Below are 18,619 nucleotides of genomic sequence, written 5' to 3' on the forward strand. Positions count from 1 at the left end.
AGTATTTACAGGTTTACTGTCAAATAAGAGAAGACAGGAAAAAGATACTAATGTTTTCCTTGAGAAATGCTGGGTTTGCTCCTATACACTTGGAGATTTCTTTAATATTCTAGACTACTTATTTCATTGTGTATGTAATAGATTTCTTTAATATTCTAGACTACTTATTTCATTGCGTATGTAATAGTTCTGTTCTTTGTGAGAACTGATAGAACAGCATTTTGCTCGCATTTTGCTACTTCCACAGGACGGAAAAGACAGAGAAATGAGAGTGCATCTCTAGCTGAGAGCTGGTCCCTGATATTGTTTGCAGCACACTTTTTATGGAACTCTTGGTCAGCCTGCGCTTGATCTGCTGGTAAAGGGAGCGGAATGGCCGTTGCGGGATGGTGAGCTTCCGAGACTCATTGCCTGGGAAACACCTAGAATGCTTACAATAAGAAGCTTCAAAGTATTGTACTATAGTGATCGATATCAGGCTTAGTCACATCGCTTAGACCTAATAGCATTATCTGAGTGTAGCTCATCTAAACTGTAGGTCATAGATTCTTCTTGGGCTATAGAATTTGTTTGTTGATGTTTGTGTTAAAAAAAGTGACTTACGTAATGAAAAAAGTAACATGAAAAACAAGAAACTAAGCGTTCCTCGGATTACCAGTTTTGCTGCTCTTCCTCTTAGAAAAATATTTATTTCGTTTGCCCATTTGTAAGCCAGGATAATGATTGTAATGTGCTTTCAATTTTTAGAAAGTCTTTATTTAGAAATTTGGATTTTCAGCCCTGCATTCCTATCACATTTAACCTGCCATGAGAATTCAAAATATTAAAGGATACAGATCTTCAGTGAATGTAAGTTCTTTTTTCTTATAGCTTAATTGCCCAGATCATTTTGATGCTTCATGGCAATGTTTGAGCAGCTGTGAAAAAAATGTGCATGTCCACAGAGTGCAATATTGTACACAGTACAGGCATCTGCAGGGAAAGCCAGCCGGGCTGAATGTACTTACGGCTCTGCTCAATTAAATAAGGTGTGTATCTATTCTGCAAAAATGTGCTGTTCCACAAATAACTTAAACAGCTTTCCAAGATGGATGAGTATGTAAAGAGATGACCTGCTTGCATATCTTTGGGCTTCATGCCAAAGAGATTTGGATATTACAAGCCATCTAATATCTTTTACAATGCTTGGAAGGTTAGAATGCATCCAATTTGAGCAGTTGTTTGAAGAAAGATGCCAAATTTTGTCTCAGTGACATAAAATACCTTAGCATGAAGAAAGAACAGTAATAAAACTGTAAGAGAAAGAGATAAACTGAGACCTATATCAACAGAAAAAAATGACATCTCTTTCTATTTACTGCAGGTGCTGTGTTTGACAACTCTTAGCCTCTGGAAGATGCTTTTTTTAAGGCAATCTTTTCCTAACCTTAATTAGGTAAGTGGCATATCCTGTTCCCAATACACGTATTTAATTTCATCAGTATGTCAAGCAGCGGCCAGATGCCTTTGATAGGAGACAGTAGAGAAATATAAAATGAACCACAGCTTTCGACCCTTAAATCTGCTTCTAACAGGCCGTCCTACAAAATGAAGGTGCCCTAGATTGAGCCGCTGAACAATTTTAAGAATCAGTGCAGGCTTTTTTGCCCAATTCCATTTAGCTGAGGTCATGGACATGCATCCTCCCCTAGCCACAGACGTGGTTGCTGACAAAGCAGCCATCAGCCCTCTTTCAGTGAGGAGCTTAGCCGTGTTTCTCTGCTTGTGGTTACCACCACAGCAGATCTAACAGGTCATGTGGTCACTCTGTAGCACATTTTAATGAATATGAGCTGCATTAGTTTAAACAATTAGATGGGAAACTTGTGCCAGTATTGGCTATTATTCATTCATCAGCCTAGAGGAGAAGGGGAGGACAGGGAGGAAGGAAATTCCCCCTTTTTCCAGAACTGTACCTCCCCAGCAAGGGGCACTCCTACAGCCCCATTGTAAATGGCAATATTCCCGTGTGTTCTACGTGACAAGATTAAAGTACTGCCTGCATGCGGCAGTCATCACTAGGTTTTCCTGTACTCTTCCCTTCTGTTCTGGTTCTTATAGTAACGGCTGCAAAGCTTTTGAGGATGGCAAAAACCAATTTTGGAGCCAAATGGTAGGAGAAAATAAAGCCAAAAGAGGTGAAACAACCAAAGTGGCATAAGAGATACAAAGATAGATCTAAAAATGAGATGCCCAGAATCACAGCTCAAGATCTTAACCATTCTTTGTTACAGCATTTTTTAATTTTCCTGAGAGTAAATATCCCTTCAGTAGTGAACTTGTATGCAGTAAAAAAATGTCATTTGCATTTGCATCAAATAAAACCAGTGACTAGCCCAAGGAAACATAAATGACTTGACTAAAACCATACCCTATCTCAGGGACAGAGTTACAGTTTCACCTCTTTGTTTGTAGCATTCATTTTGGTGAATCCAAATTCCCTTAGACTCCTGTAAATTATGATTTCTCCTTTAAAGAAACAAAGAGTAATTATCTTGAACTAGTAACTTTATTTTATTCTTGTAGCTGAAACAGTTGGCTTGCATCCACTTGCAATATCTCCAGCTTTGCTCCGTTTATATTACCTTCTGTTTTATATACATCTGACCATATTTTCCATAATTACCAAATGCCAGTACAATTTGTGAAATGAACCTGGAAACCCATTCATTTTTATTTTGATTTAATATTACAATTTTGGGCTCTGCTAGTTCCTTAACGTTACTTCATTTTTGAAAGTATGAGAAAACATTCTTAAAGTACTCTAGATGCTTATTTTCTATTGTTCTTTCAGTGAGTATTAGACATTTTAATATTTAATAATGGGCACTGATTTTGATGACAGGAAACAATTTCCAAAAAGTGCATTTTCTATTTATCCTTATAAAGTTTTGAGAAAGTAAACTGAAATGAAGATTAAATGGACTGTGTATGTGAGACCCAAATTCAGTGTTGATTTTTGAGTGTTTTTTTTCTGGTCCACACTAAGTAGGTTAATTCATTTTCTTTCAGAACATGATTTTAAACCAGCATGCCATTAAAAATCTGACTTATCAAAAATAGAGAATGAAAATAACGGCATTACCTTTACAAACACTGTTGTCTCGACAATTCACAGGTTATATTTGCAAAGATATTTGGGTTCTTGTGCATTCAGCACACGTTCTAGACAGAGCATATTTGAATGCATTTCAGTCTAATTCCCCTAAATAACTTCAACAGTTAAAAAAAAAAAATTAAGAGTTGTTCATTTTGCTACACATTGGGCTACCAAATGTGCTGAAGAACAGAAGCTCTGCCTTTTGGCTTTGAGTAAATGAGTAAGAGTTTTGTTTGCAGAAAGATGACTTCAAAGCCAGAAAATAGGAAGAGCGTAGCAAATAATGTTAATAAAAACAAGTTAAAGTGTGTTAAAGTAAAATTTAGAACTATCATCTAAAGCTACATGAAAAAAAAAATAGCCTGCTACACTAATTACACTGGAAGTAGCAATAAAATATTACTTCTGTGAAATATGACCTATGAAAACTGGTTTTTAGAATGCTTAGTGAGCACTGAATACTTAGCGACTCTTTGAAACCTGCTGGTCAGAGCATCAGCGAGTCATTTTAGTGTGCAAAGGAGACTGATCAAGCAATTGATCAAGCTGGGAGCTGAACTCTGGCATCCTAAATTATACGTACTTTGTTACGAACAAAATTATCTTGAATAAAGCTGTGTGATACTATGTCCAAAGTGCTTTCAATGCTTACCCAGTCTTGCACATCTTTATTCTACTCTGCAATTTAAAAGACAGATCACCCTTCTGACTCATTCAAACAGGTTATGTTTATCATCCAGAACTCTGCATGTTCCAGTCCTTTTTCTGAGACATTTCAATGACACTATTATAAAGAAAAAGGAAATAAAGTATGTGCACTCATTAACCAATCGTCAGCTTACAAATGAAATTTCTGCCATTTAGAGTTATATGAAAAACAAAATAAAATCCAGGAATGCAGAGGAAATGAAGAACTCCATTTCATTTTGGCAAACACATTACTACATCCTCATATGCATTTTTTCATTATTACATAGTGTAACAAAGGAAACATTGAAAAAGTCTACTGTGCTTACAATTTCAGTCTGTTTTTTTTCTAACTTCAGAAGTTTCATGAAGCTTGAGCTATAAATTATAGAGAGCTGGTAAATGATTCAAAGATGTTCGGGTAATTATTGCTCATGTATCATAGAATAGTCAGTAACACACAACATTAGTTTGAGTATTATCACATATCATAATTGGCTAATTCCTTGTACTCTTCCCTTTCCTCCTTTAAATAAGCTACTCACATGTGTATTTCCTCATAAAATCTATCAGCCAATACATAACAAACTATCGAAATACAGATCATATTTTGTATTCATGTTACATTTCCCATAAAATTTCATTTCTCATTTCTCATAAAGAAAATATAACTGTCCACATAGTGGGACATTACAATATATATTTTTATTCCAGCAAGCATGACACCTTTGATTATAGGAAGGCAAACATACGGTCTCTGTGCCAAAAATTAATAGACCCTTCTGTTTCATTTCATCAAGAAGTTATTTTACCTTCAAGTGCACGGGAACCTTGCATGTTTGCACGAAGTATAAGAAAGGAAGCAAAAAGAAAAACATCTTTGTATCCGGGAAAAATTTCTTTCATCCAGCAGAGCTGCTTGAATACCTCTTCAGCATTTACCTTTAACCAGAACAGATTGGAAATGTTAGCACTGAAGTAAACAGATGGTGTCAATAATGACTGATACCCATCGGAGTTCTATAAACACAAGCATATCCATAGCCTGTCAAGCAGCCCATATTGTAATCAAATGATACGAGTTACTTACTGGAATAAAAAGTGTGAACAAGACCAAGCTATTTTAGAGTTAGAGTGCCTAAATCTGGTGTCTTCATTGCATAATCTTCTAACGTACCTTGTTTTACAGAAGTGATGAGGTGAAGTTGATAGGGATTGGTTTCAATGCTTTTAATAAACAGCGAACAGAAAGGTAATGTACTAACTGGCCAACTTCTCTGAATGTTTCTAAACCTTTGAAGACTACCACTCCCAAACCAAAGTTGCGTCCAAATTGATGGACTAGTGGATAAGCAGAAATTATGCATTAGCATCACTGCATATATAATCATACTTCTAATAACCAAGAGGGTACATAAGTAGCATTGATGTTATTTGGCCCATTCTCTTTACTGCTCATTCACCTCATACTCTAGACATCAGATTTCCACACCGAAATCAAGCAGTCTCTTTTCATGGAAGCCTTTTAAGACCATGCAACAAGTGAATCCATGGGAAGCCCTTCCAGATGATAGTAACGTGGGGTTTCGTTCATGCATGTCACTGAAAAATTGCTATTTAGCGAGGCAGTAGTTATGAAAATTGAATAAACAATGAAGTCATTTGAAAGTAGTTTAGGAAGGACAGCTGCTGACTGGAATTAACTTAGAAGTTGATCCACCAGAATGCTTTTAAATATATTATCTCATGTAGGGTTCTGATATCTTGATTGATGTGACAGGTCCTGATTGCTAAATACGATCTCCTCCCCTGTCACAAGTTTATAGAAAAGCTACTTGCTATTTTGATACAATTAAGAGAATGATCGCATAAAGGTTTATGAATAAATAGAGTATGCCCAGTGATTTCCATTATTAGCACAGTTCTTTAAAACCAACATATGCCTGTATTCCCAGCACCACAACCACTCTTGCTGCTTACTATTTCAGAAAACTAACCTATGTCAGCAGACAGACTCATTGCACAGCACAAGGTTATGATGTTCGAAGACAGGATATAGGACGGGCTCTGTGTGAATGTGCATATGCATCTGTTGAAGCTGTACTGCAATCAGGGACATAACTGAGATCAGACTTTCATCCAGGGGTAATACAGTGGGATAGATCTTGATAGCACAGGTGAAAATGGAGACAGAAATTCATTTGCTAACTGATACCTAATTGCTTACTGCTGAGTGCATTCTATTTAATAAGTGCACAGACTGAGAACCTATGGACGACTTCCTTCAGTATTCTTTGCTTTATGAAAGTCTGAGAACCTGTGTAAAATGAAATGATACAAAAATGGAACTCAATACTTAAGTTTTAATTCCCATTTTACAAAGTCATAAATGACTTCACAAGAGTCCAGACAATGGGGTATTTCAGACATTCACATCAACTTACTTCCATAGTGAACACATGAAGTAAAGGAGCTGAATTTGATGGTGAGTGCTTTCGTTCATATATTTAAGTTGGTCTCTGTTTTGAGCAGGCTCAGTGGTTGTATCTGCTGATTGCCAAAATAATCTGATTTATATTAGAAAACAAGCACTGCCTGAAGCAGTACTTACTTCTACAGACATTTTTGTACAAACCTGCAAGACCATGCTCCTGTCTTTTCTTTAACAATGCTATTCTTGAACTTCAGGAATACAATCACCTACTGCTACTTTGTTATACACCTTATGCTATATGAATTGCTTTGTGTTATTTATTTTTATTTCACAGTACACAAGATAGGTCAAAAACTATAAAAGCTTTCAAGATCCTTGGAAGATAAAAAAGGCTGGAAAAAAGTTCATTCATTAGTAATCCTAATACAAAAATGGAATTTAAGAATTATCAGTCCCTTCTCTGTTTTTCTTCTCTACCTCCTGGCAGTATGAATTAGGTTTTTTATAGAAATGGATCTGCTTTGTTTTTTTTACAGTAGTGAAGAATTAAATAGGGGAAATTATGACGTGTACAGTACATGACAAGTACTGTAAATGCGTCAAATTTCTGTCAGCTGGGTTTTTAATCCATAAATAACATATTTTTTGCCCTTCTGTTTGAATCGAACCCTGTGGATTTCATCCAAAGATTGTGATGGTTTGCTATGAGACAGTCATTACAGTGATGAGTGAGTACACTGAAGAACATAGATGGCAGAACAGGTACTGGTGAAGTACCAGGCAAATGTAGGATATGAAGCTGAATGCAGGCTTGCAACAGACATTGCTCATTTAAACTTCTTTTTCTTAAATTTGGCTTTATAATTTCCCTTTATAATTTAGTAAAAAGCAGACATTTTCCAGACTTGACACATTTTCAGTATCAGTAGGACATTGGGTACAATCTGGGTTCCTTTGTCCACTGCTTTTCCTCCATTGTCTTCTGAGGCATAAAAAAGAGAATTCAGAACATATACAATTACCACTGCTACATGTCAAATATTTTCATTGAATGATAGGATTTTGTTAAGTATTTACTTACATATTTTCTAATATTACTAGATACTAAAAATTGTCGTATGTATTCTGGTTTTCCACTCCAACTAAATCAATTACTCCAAAAAAAGAAACCCCCTATATAAGTTCTCATGGGTATCACTTAAGGTTCAATATTTAACAAAACATAAATTTGGTTTACTACATATTAGGAAATGTAAGGATATATTATGCAGAGCTCTCACTAATTGAATACTCTTTGAGGAATTAGTAGAAGTATCATGTTCCAAAACAAAGCTCTGCTATTGGGTATCAGCTCAGTTCAACTGACAGACTAGAAATCATCTGAAATGGTGGCTCAGCAGTCTGGATAAACTTAGAGTCATTGGTACAAAATGCTTTTGGCTCAGAGTAAAATCGATGAGGAAGAAGAACTTCCACACTGAGATGCTTGTTTTTATTTGTAGCAAGAGGTGTATAGGTCAGGGAAAATTCTGAGTGCAAGGTTCGTATTTCCTTAAAATGAATTAAATATACATTCCAGAAAAGCGTCATTACATTTTACATGCCTCTGATTGAGCTGGATCCATTCTAGTTGTTTCTCTCCTTTTCCTTTTGCTTCCAAGCAAAAGGTTGGCCTGGAATGAATTCATCCATTTGGGTAGGGTCCTTCTACCCACCACTTTCTTTCTCTCTGCGTTCTTGCTAAAACCTGCCATAGCAAATATGCTGAGATAGCAAATATTAAGCGTGCTTCACTCTTCTCCTTGCTCCTTCGAGGTTTTGACTGCTCCCTGTCTGTCACCTTCACCACTGTGAGTGATGGTGCAATTCGTAGTTCTCCTCATGCCCTGCCATTTCCCTCCTCCCCTATATTTCCTGGTTAACATTTGGGTTTATAGATGCCATTGCAAATGAGTTCACTGTGGTTATTAGATTACAGTTAACTCGATGCATAGTAAGTATTTCTTACAGCGTTCTTTGTTTTAATACTAGGGTTTGCTTTCTTTTATTTTTTTTCCTCCAAACATTTCACTGCGCACATATTATACTCTCCTCTGTCCAGAATTTTGAAGCACTGTGCTTTCACGCCTCATAAGAATTTTCAGCGTTTTATTTTGAACCTCGTTACTTTGATAGTTCTTTATTCTGTCAGCAAGGGCTGGAATAGGACAGAACTCAGGGGAAAGGGAGGTACCTACCACTATAAAGTCAGTATATTTTCTAAGATCCTTTACACTGGGGTTATGACTGTCTCTAAATAGACTTGTCTAACCTCGCATTCTGTCAGTCATTCAAAAGAAAAGATCTACATTCAGTCTTCATTCAGTCCCTAGGAGAAACCAGACAAGACATCCTAACAAAATAAAGGTATGAAGTGGCATTATATTCTGCCACTTAAGCCTGAAAAGGATGGGAAATCTATAGCTTTCAATTGTTTTTCTTCTTTCTGTGCAGAGCTGGGCCTTCTGCATGCAATAAGACAGACACTTCCCGTTTTCCCAAAATGCTGCTGCTGAAATTCATCCTTGGTGCAAGCCCACCAATGAATGGACACACCTGGAATTAATGATGACTCTCTATTCCTGAAAAAAAGGTAGAAGTGTCCTATAATGAGATCACACTGTTTCTGCAACTAAGAAATCATGAGTAGACAGTAAATGTTACATTGCAAAAATTAAATTTCATCACCAAATAGAAAAGGAACTGTCGATGCCTCAGACAGTTGACAGCAACAGTGGTTTCACAAAAAGCTAACATGAGGTCCCTTTTGTTTACCTCCTGCTCCTTATACACTAACTACAGTAGGCACATGGATTTTATTGCGTCTAGTCCTGCACGGTAGATGACTACCACAGCTGAACCAGACACACAGCCAAGATGTTCCATAGCTTGCTGCTCCAGCAAATCCAACAGATCTCAGGACTCATCTCTATGTGTTTTAGCCCATGACAAATTAGTACCTTGTTGCGTTGCATGCGTACACGTGCAGAGCACCCCTTTCGTCCTCAAACACAGGTCATTAAGTAAAGAGCATCTGCTATTAAATAATGCCTTATCAAAATAAAGTGTAAGCATATTTCTAACTGTTCTCCTACAGCAAAAAAAGGGTAACATTCCCCAGGTGCCAACAGCTGACCCAAATCCATCTCAGGATCTGAGTGACTTCACGTTAGCTGTATGAAAGAGCTCCAGCTTGCCAAATGCCTAAACTGAGAAAGATTGAAATAAGGTGAGTGAAGGTTTGGGAAAAAGGATTTACCTGAAGTTGAGCAAACTGAGGGGAAAGGACGTGCTTAGCTTGGTAAACTTTTTAAAAGCTGCCTCGAAGTGCAGTCACCATTACGGTAACCAGCAACAAGCACAGTAGAGCGTATTACCATCACCATTTTCTGTGCACTGAACAGGTAATACTTTTTTTTTAAAGTGGTCTCCAAATGGACTTGTAGTTGCCAGAGGACACTGCGAAGTTATTGCTTCGCTCATGTTTGACTGGGGCTGTTTGTCCTTTAGTCTTGCTGGAGAGTCTCATGGGCTTATTCAATAAAACAGCTTTCCTGTATGGCCTTCCAGGGGAGGCATGGGTGTCTTCTGCTTATTGTCTTTCTGTCCGTATCTCTCCTCTCAAAGGTTTCTCTCAGTGAAAAGCATATCAATAGCTGTCATATTATTTCTATCTAATTCGTTTCTGGCCCATATTCAGGAATCCATGCTTTCTCACTAGAAAATAAATTGCAAAATCACTGAGCTAGCAAAATAGCCAGGAGCTGAAAGGAGGTGGGAGGGAAAATAAAACAAACAAACAAACAAAAATTCAACACAAAGTTTTATTGAGATAGCAGTGACCTGTATGTTAAAATGAAGAAATAAAGCATATGCTTTCAAACAGTATTTTAGGAATCAAAGGCTCTGGATTGTCATTTGGGTGTGGTGTTTTTCAACCTACGGGTTCAGCACGTTTATGTACAATTTTTTGTGTACCAAGCCGAAGGCTTCCAACCACCTATTGGAAGTTCAGAGCTCCATCACCTATCGACTAGTACAGATTATAGCCTCACAGTAAAGCCTCGTATAAATGCGATGCAAACAAAGCTTCTTAAACTGGTTTTCCCTCGCCTGGTGAAAAGGCAACCAAAGGAATTAGATGATTTATGGCTATGATCTGCGATAACACTCAGTTATCCGATAGCTTTGCCATTTATAGCCCTGCAAGGATGGCTGTACAAGCTGCCTGCTGTGCCTACAACTAAGCAAGTTCTTCCTCCTCCCAGATATGTCTTCCTGGGTTTTCCCTGTTTGTTGCCTAACACTGGTGAATTGGGAGGGAAGAAGCTTTTGGAAGCTAATGAAAAACACTCTTTTAGGAGGAGAGGCTTTAGGCAAAAGGATGAAGAAGGAAAAAGAACAGAGAGCAGTTTTACTAAAGAAAAGCAGAAACCTGGAAAGTTGTTGTCCCGAGGTAAGGGTCGATTCTGCTCCTACCTTCGCTCTCCCCTGCTGTGTGCAAGGCACTCCCCCACTCCTCTGCTGGCTCAATGCTCTGAACTGGGTTTCTGTCAGCACAGAGGAGCAGCAGGCCAACGAGCAAGGCCCCCAAACCTGCTAACTGGGAGCTTCCAGCAGGCAAATTTATCTGCAGTGTAGCAGGACTGGGGCAGCCTGTGCCGCGTTCAGGGCAGCACCGGACTATATGATCTGCCAGAGCTGAGAGACCCACTTTGGAACAGCAAGTTCAAGCAAATCGTCACAGTTTACCTTCAGTCTGTAAAATAAATTGAGGGAAATTCCATTGTCTTTAAAACAGTCACGTTTTGGTGACTTCCACCTATTTATGTCTATAAACATAGGGTTAAGAGGCTAACCTTTTGAAATTCAGAGGTTGCTAAATATTTTCTGCAAAGTGATGGATGTTTACATGTCAATTTTCTGGGTTTTTTTCAGCTCACATATTGACAAGCCTCAGAACACAAAATAAAGACATATTGTATATTTGTCCCCTTTTAACAAACACTGGTTTTAGCCCCTGGCTGGCTGTGAGCACGATCACCATTTCACACTATCTCGTTTTTCTCAGCTACTCCCTCCTCCAGAACTTCAGGCCTGCTTTAACAGTGTTGCTAATCACTGGCTTCTGTAAAGACAGCCTCTCCCAGAGGAATCTGAATTACGGGAAGAAGCAAATACTGCGACTTGGAAAACTGTGCAGAGAAGCGGAGTGATTTTTAAAATGATTACTGGTGATATCGAGTGTTGAGTAACTGCACTGTTTATCATCTAAATTACTTTTATCTTGTACTCCAGGTCATTCACAAAGTCTAAATCTAATACCGCTTTGTCTTTTATGTCTCAAACATGTGTAACTTAAAGCATGTGATGCTTTAATTTTATTGGTCTGCTCTGCTCTGTGTAGTGAAAGAGGTGGCTTTATCATGGGAAGGGAGCTTCTTAAAAAGCAAACCGTTATTTTGGTTCTTAGACATTTATACCACCATCAAACTGAAATGTCATGATGGTATATGTTTGCAGTTAGACATTTTTAAATTGTCTAAACTCTATAATTCTCAAAATTTCAAGTTCCCAGACATGACCTTCATTTGCAAGTTAAATGTTAACTGAACACAGTTTGTCTCTGTGTAATACTTGTATCAAATATGCACAATATTTGAGATATGGTACCCCACATACCTTTCTGGTCCAGTGGAGGTTGCTGGTGACATTGTGAAGTGAGAAAAATTACATTTTTTCAAACAAAAGCTTTCTCCAGTATTGTACATTTTGAAGTGAACGGTTCCTCCGAGTTGATTATCTTTTCACTGTTTATGGTTGTTGTTTATTTTTCCCTACCTTTTAGGAACAACCAGAAGAGAAACATTCCGCTTTTGTTTTCAGTCAGTGCCCCAATCAACAGCACTATCAAGTTCTCACAGAAGGCACCAATCAGGTATTTTTTTCTGTGTTGAAGTTAGTTGCTAGCAGAAGCTTAGTATCTTTTTAAGATAGTGGCTTTAAGCAGCAGAGAGAGACAGAGACAGACAGCAGAGAGAGACTGCAAAGCAGCAGAAGGCCATCTTGCCATCCAAAATGATTTTCACATATAGAGTATATGGGAAATTTGACTGCACAGTATTCTGAAACTTTTCTATTGTGCTTGCAAAATCAGTGACTAGAAGGAGATGCAGAAAGTAGATAACCGAAATCTACTCAAAAAATCTTAGTTTAACAGTGAAATTTCTTTTATAATTACACACTAATGTAACTAAGTGTGAGAGGGGAGAATGGAGAAAAACAAGATGGCAATGAAGCTGTGAACTGGATTATCTCCAGAGGTCCCTTCCAATCCTGACCATTCTGTGATTGTATGAGAACAGACTACACGGTGGTTTAGAGAAGTTCCCTAAGCGACACTAGCCAGCAGATCTGCAATGTTTTATTGGTAATAAGGATTCATAAGCAGATTTGATCCCACAATGTCACTCGTGGCGTTTTGGAGGCACTACACAGCGCTACACTTCAGTGCCAATAAAAGCTAGCAAAGAATGGGGGGCTCTGGGCCTGGCCGTGGGACCTTATGCTCTGCAGGGTGTTTCAAGGCTGAGGCATTCCTTCCATTACAGTAAGGAAGTCCTGTGAGGAAAAAGTAGCAAAAAAAAAGTGAAAGGAATATTTTAGGCAAGGAGTAGGTGTGACTGAAAAGACCTATGGGTAAATGGATTCTCTCTTATGCAAACCTAACAGGGTAATTTGGTCTGGTTTCCCTGTGGTGTGGGGTGTAGATCCTTTTTGCCCTTCAATTAAATATGCAGCGTGGCACAACCGCACAGCCCGAGCCAAGGTGCCTAGTCCCACTGAGACCATTATCCCACCCTTAGCCATAATATGTATAGAAGACAGATTTACTCAATTATACAAAATTTTCGGCACCAATTCAGCAACTCGTGTACCATGTGCATACATTGAAAATGGTTAAATACTCACCTCTGACATGATTGTGCTACCTTGGTGTGTACACATAAAATATTGACCTTGTTTGAATCTTAGCTCAGAAATGTGGACTATCAATAATTTGGTCTAATTAGAGATTGAAGTGACCACTGGGCCCAGTGATTAAATGTTCCTTTTCTGTAATCTGAGAATTACAGTCACTGATGTGTATGCCAGCCATGCACATTTTCTCTGTCATTTATCCAAACATACATTAAAAATAATCCCCCTTTTTATAAACATGTATGTGTACACAATTTTTAACTCCAGTTGCTGTAATTGCATCTAATCTAGTCAAGTTTATTTTTATTAAAGTTCACACTGTGGGACTAATGAACCTGAAGCACTGGAATCATTCTCACTACACATGGTTAGATCTGTTTACTGAATCTGCATTGTCTCATGCCCAGAAGGAAAAAAAAAAACACTACCAAGATGCAAAACACATCTTCTCAATCATTTTCCTTACAGGAAAAAGTTTAAATTAACTATGTTTTAACAGATAGCGGCACGTAAGCAATGTTTCCCTTCCTGAGTTTTAATGGTTGACTGATGAAGCGCGGTTGAAGGGATAATGAAACTAGAAGAAGGAGAAAAGTCAGCTGCCGGTGATGGACAGCTAGATGATACAATTACAGACAGCTCACATACTTACAAAATTGATATATCCAGAAGCTTAAGAAAAGATACAGTCATTCTGGCTGACAGACAAGTGCCCTTTCATATTTTTTTCCCAATGGCCTGTAGGCAGGAGATGATCTTCTTGAAATCATTCACAAGGTCAGTCTTCCCCTGTTCATCCAGTTCCCCCCTCAAAACATGTTCTCCCATGGCACATGCAAATAACTGGCCAACAAGCAACAAGGAGATGGAGAGGACTACATAGGTGATGCATATGAAGCAAAGAAAATAGGTGTATTTCAGTCTCTACTAGTGTTTGCAGCATAATACACCTATCCTTTGAGGGACTGCCGGGTATATTAGTAAGTAAAGCAAAATAAAATCACGCTTTTTTCCGATACATGAGTTTCATCATGGTCTCTTTGCTCAAAAGCTCAAGTAAATAGATCTGATGGTGAAGAAACTTTTTGAGATTTGGGAAGCTGTTTTGGTTTTCACTCCAAAGCAGACAATCAAAGACAGGCTAGACTGTAAAACCAAAAATCATTGTCAAAACACTTATGTTTTCACCACCCTATTCCCCAAGCAGGGGGTGCCTGTTTATCCCACTTGAGTACCAGTGCTCTCTTTTGAGGAGGTAACAAACACAGGTAACAAAACATATTTTGCCACATAACCAATGAGAAGTGATTCCTTCCTGTGCTAATGACATTTCTGCACCTGGCAGAAGAAACACCTCCTACTCTTTCCTCTTGGTGCCTTCAATACAATATCAAATTTTTCTGTGGCCTTAAACTCACAATAAGAGCTATCAAAATAGGTTATCTCCTCACCTGCCTGAAGGGAATGGCTTTTATATAATGTTTAAAGTTGGGGAAAAATACAGAACTACTTTTCCATCAACGTTTTCATTGACTTTTTCACGGTGGTTTTTCAGTTGGTTTTAGCTGCTGATAATTATGGATCATGCAACACAAACGCATCGATAAAGTATGCCAGATAACTCCTCAGTAATGAGAATACATAAATCCCCTGCTCGATAGGCTACGCAATCAGTTCACCCCCTGCAAAAATACATTTGAGATACTGCAATCTCTATGACAATTCATTTAAAGTGGAATTTGTTAATGTTGGATGAGATCCTCCACTGCAGTAAATCAACACAGCCTCCCTGAATCAATGCAATGACACTGAATTGCACCAGATGAGAGTCAGTCTGCAGCTTTTTGTAACTAAGGGTTCCTTTTGATGAGCTTTGCTGTTATCGTTACATCCATTATAAGTTTACTTAAATAGTTTTTTTTCTAAAGAAAAGTTTATTTATATAAGATATGTTTATTTAAAATGGCAAAATATTATGTCTGCTTTCTATTTGCAGGACATAAAATAACGAAGGTTTTACTTAAGTGGTTGGCATTATTCAGTTTCTGTCTCATATTTGGCTAGCAATGGATAAGACAATCATGGCTCTGCTAAACCGATCAGGTGGTCCTCTGATGTCCCAGATTGGGGACCCACTCAGCAATGGGTTGCTTCCAGCATACGTTCTGGATTTCCTTCCCATGAAAGCTATGGTGGAGGAGAGGCAGGTCTTCTACAGTCAGGACACTGATTTCAGCTCTGGAGCTGAGAATGCTCGCAGGTTTTACAGCTTAAGTGCAGCCTTTATTGGACCTTTCTCCCCTTCTGCCAGCAAAAGTACTCGGTGTCGCTTGACTTTGTTGCATTGTTAATGTTCTCACTTTTGGGAAGTATGTGGCGATTTTGCAGTAAACTGCATATTTTATGTGTTGCTCACCTCTCAGAGCCTCAAGTACAAAGACATAATTTCACAGTGTCCTTAAACATTAGGTAAACCCATGAATCTAAGATATGGTTTGGAAGAGCAAGAAAAAAAAAGGATCATTTAGTGCAGACCCTTTAATTTCTTATGTCCTGTGATTAAACCTTAGAAAGAGGTTGGACAGAAGGAGTCTGGAGTGTGGTCTCCCAGGTTTCTGCCTTTAGCATCCCCATTTACAGTGCTAATGAAGTGCATGTAACAAGAACCTGTATAGGTAAGTAAAAATAGTGAGGAAGGTTTGATTTTTAATTTTTTTTACATCTAGCCTGGTTTCAGTGCCAGTATACATATCCCCAAATATCACAATATGTCCCACAGCTTACAAAATTAATAACATCCTGCTTTCTTTTATAGCCCTCTGTGTTCAAAGGGCTACAAAATTGCCTTGTGTATGTGTGGTTTCAATTAAAATTTTCAATTTCCAGGTCCTCTGCTTTGTCTCCACAAGTACAAAAGACAGCCAAAAGCGGGGAGAGATGACTCCATGGAGTTGGACCGCCGTACTCATTATGAGCTGGTTAGCAAGCACCTGCTATTCACCAGCTTAGAAAACAATTTGAAATCCAAGTAAGTCTCAGCAAGAACCTAACAAAGAACATCAGGAAGCTAGGCACATAGCCAGTTTCATATGCCTCATCTCTCAAAGATTTTTTTTTTTGATCTGATGCTCTTCCCCCCCACCACACACTGGGGTTTTTTTTCTGCTTTTCTTTCTATATTTGAAGTGGAAACATGTCATTGTCTTAAATGTCTCCTATGTATTTTCTAGAATGGAGATTTTAATGCCCCATAATGACAGAAATTATTTAACAAGGCATGGCTTAGGAATAAAAGAATGTGCTAATATAGAAAGCCAAGCCAATTTTTCTCTTCAAAAGAGCAAACATGTTAGTGTTCGTGAAAGATGTGCTTGGGCCAAATTAGGTTGAAAGCCTGGCACATGATATAAGGAGTCCAAGCACATAATTGCCAGCTTTCCTCAGGTATTCATTGTGGCAGCAGTATGAAATTAACTTCAATTGTGTATCAATTTGAGAAATGCTTGATGACGATGATCCATTCAGCATTTCTGACAGACAATTTTTTGGCCAGTTTACGATTTCTAATAATTATGCTCAACAGAAAGATCAGGTAAATCTGATGTAAATTTATATTTTTTGGCAATCACAATTACAGATGTGTTAGAGGAAGGAGAGATCATGTCTTTGAATTCATGAAAGTGGATGAAAACCACACTCCATTACTGGTTTAGAAACAGTGTTGAGGCAGGCTCGGGCAGGCATCCTGACAACCCTGGATGTATAAAGCCAGAACTTTGTAGGTCCAGCAGAGTTTTTCTTCATTCCTATGGGTGACGTGCACAAAGTTTCAAGCCTTGGGACCTGTCATCCTAAAATAACTGGTCTGATCTTCTCTTAGAGGTGGGAAAGACATGTTTCTGCAGTCAGTGTTGGGTTTTCACACCTCTAGGTTTGGTTCCCTCTTTGGCTGCAAGCAGCAGGGCTTTGCTGTCATGGGATTAGTGATGGTTTGAAATTTCAAATTTTTAACTCAACCTGAAACTTCACCCACTATAGGGATTTGTTGGCTCTAGGGTCCTAAAGAATGGGAATCCATTCAACTTTTCCTATAGTTGCTGATTTACCTAAATGTTGCACCTCTTCACCACTTTTTATAGCCTCTACCAATTTGGCTTTCACCTTCTCCTGCCACTGCAGGACTGGGTGCATGGTTCTGTTTTGATGAAATGCAGAAACCAAATTACATGAGACCAGTAATTGCAACTATGTGAATATCCATTAAAAAGAAGGTCTAAAGCAAGCAAAATGCTGGAAACACATACAAGAAGAAAAACAAATCTGATACTCTGTTACGTGTAGGATGAAAGACAGAGTGAGAAGGTTTTACTTCATGACATGTACTGATGTGGGAAATTAAATTGGTCAGGGTAGCTCTAGGGAGCAAACAATATTTTTCCTTAAGGGTATATAAAATGTCATATTTTCTTCCAAAAATGCTAAGACATTTCTTCTCCGTTAGCATTTTGTATTTAGTATTAACCTGCAATTCATTGCAGGCAAAAAAGTATTTATTTCTTTTACTGCAAAAAAGTATACTGCACTCTTTAAAATGCCCAGAAAATGGAGACCTGTGTCTGTATCTGAATAAACACAGGACTGAACCTCCTTATTGACTGAGTTACTCCAAATAATCTGCGGTTTTCGGACCTTACGTTCACTTCTTTTTTATTAGGACAGAAGTTAACAAGAAGTACAACCACGCAGTAGGGCTGTGCTTGCTACGAGTGTGCACGTGTGTGTGGTGCAGGCTTTCAGCAGGAGACAAATGCAGTAACAGACCAGGAAGGATTTTTTTAACCCGCTGATGTACAGTTTGTAGTCTCAGGGTGCAGGAATTACCTTACCCTGACGTATTTGTGCCACATTTACGCACACAAGATTAAAACAACTACCAAATTAGAGGTTGGCAGGGCATTTCAAGTCCTTGTTAATTTGGTAGCAAATGTTGACCCTCCTGTGTAGTGCGTGGCCTGGGCTGCTTCATAGGGCCATTCAGGGTAGTTTCATTAGTGTGCTCTCCCAGGAACACGGGGAGCGTCATCCTTCCTCTTTTCCTGAGGCACATGGCAGTTGAGACTTTGGTCTTTTACTGCACATTGAATGAGTATTTGGAAGTGTTCTGTGACTTGCAGTGTACCGCAGTGTGTGAAGTTGCTTCTGAATTAGATATATGTAGCCTGGTTGCCCATGACTGCAGGGGACAGGACTCAATGATCCAAGTAATTGTTTCCAATCCTATGTTCTCCAGCATCCAGAAGTACAAAATAGCTGGTAGAAGAAGGATGGTATTTATCTGG

The sequence above is a fragment of the Vanellus vanellus genome (genome assembly GCF_965231255.1).
Source record: "Vanellus vanellus genome assembly, chromosome: 1".
Classification (NCBI taxonomy): domain Eukaryota; kingdom Metazoa; phylum Chordata; class Aves; order Charadriiformes; family Charadriidae; genus Vanellus; species Vanellus vanellus.